Source organism: Leguminivora glycinivorella, chromosome 19 (genome assembly GCF_023078275.1).
Source record: "Leguminivora glycinivorella isolate SPB_JAAS2020 chromosome 19, LegGlyc_1.1, whole genome shotgun sequence".
Classification (NCBI taxonomy): Eukaryota; Metazoa; Arthropoda; class Insecta; order Lepidoptera; family Tortricidae; genus Leguminivora; species Leguminivora glycinivorella.
Window position 1 is genome coordinate 708,569 of NC_062989.1, and position 828 is coordinate 709,396.

The 828-nt window shown below is 32.6% G+C and overlaps 1 non-coding gene across 1 annotated transcript; it reads left to right on the forward strand.

Annotated features, from left to right (window-relative positions):
• The first annotated feature begins 437 nt into the window (after positions 1 to 437).
• Trnam-cau lies at positions 438 to 510 on the forward strand. Its single transcript has one exon. It is a non-coding gene; the product is annotated as a tRNA-Met (tRNA).
• Positions 511 to 828: the final 318 nt, after the last annotated feature.

The following is an 828-nucleotide window of genomic DNA, read 5'->3' on the forward strand; positions in this document are numbered from 1 at the left end:
AATCAGAGGCCAGGGAGAGAAAATGAGTCGAAAACAGTAATAAATAGTTCACCAGATGTGGTTATGAAACTTATGAATTCTCCGAGAAAAATGTCAAGCTGACAATCAACTGTCAGTGTCTGTGGCCAGCACAGATTCAAAATGGAATTTTTTTAAAGACTAAGACAAATCTCATAACTGCCGAAGTGGGTCGTACGCGCAGTCGAGCAACACGTTTTTATTTTTATAAAATGTATGGTGCTACCAAAAAATCTGTAACTTTTTTCTGTAAATAGAAATGCTTATTCCTATCACCAGAAAAAATATCAGGCGATTTTAAAATTTTCAGACATCCCCCATTGATAAAAACGAACTGACGAACCAACATTTTATCGGCGATAAGTTCACTTGATATTCGTCGATAGAACGTGGTCGCTATTTTCGCCCGTTTCATCACCGCCTCGGTGGCGCAGTAGGCAGCGCGTAAGTCTCATAATCTTAAGGTCGTGAGTTCGATCCTCACCCGGGGCATAGTTTTTGCATTTTTTATTTTTGTTTTTTTTTTAGTTTTTTTATTGACATTATGTTTTGTAATTGGTTTTATTTATTATATTTTACCCTTTTTTTAATTAACTTTTAAGGAACTAAGGTTGTTAATTTTTTTATGAAATAAGATTTATCCTTTTGTTTATCTTTTATGATATGATACCATTTAATTTGTTCCATACATTACGTAATTTTTTTAATTTCTTTACTGCATAGTCTGCAATCTGCATAATTATTGTTTTTTTGATTTTTAGTCTGTTTTACACGGTATGTAAAGAAATTATCTAATATTATGACGCAATT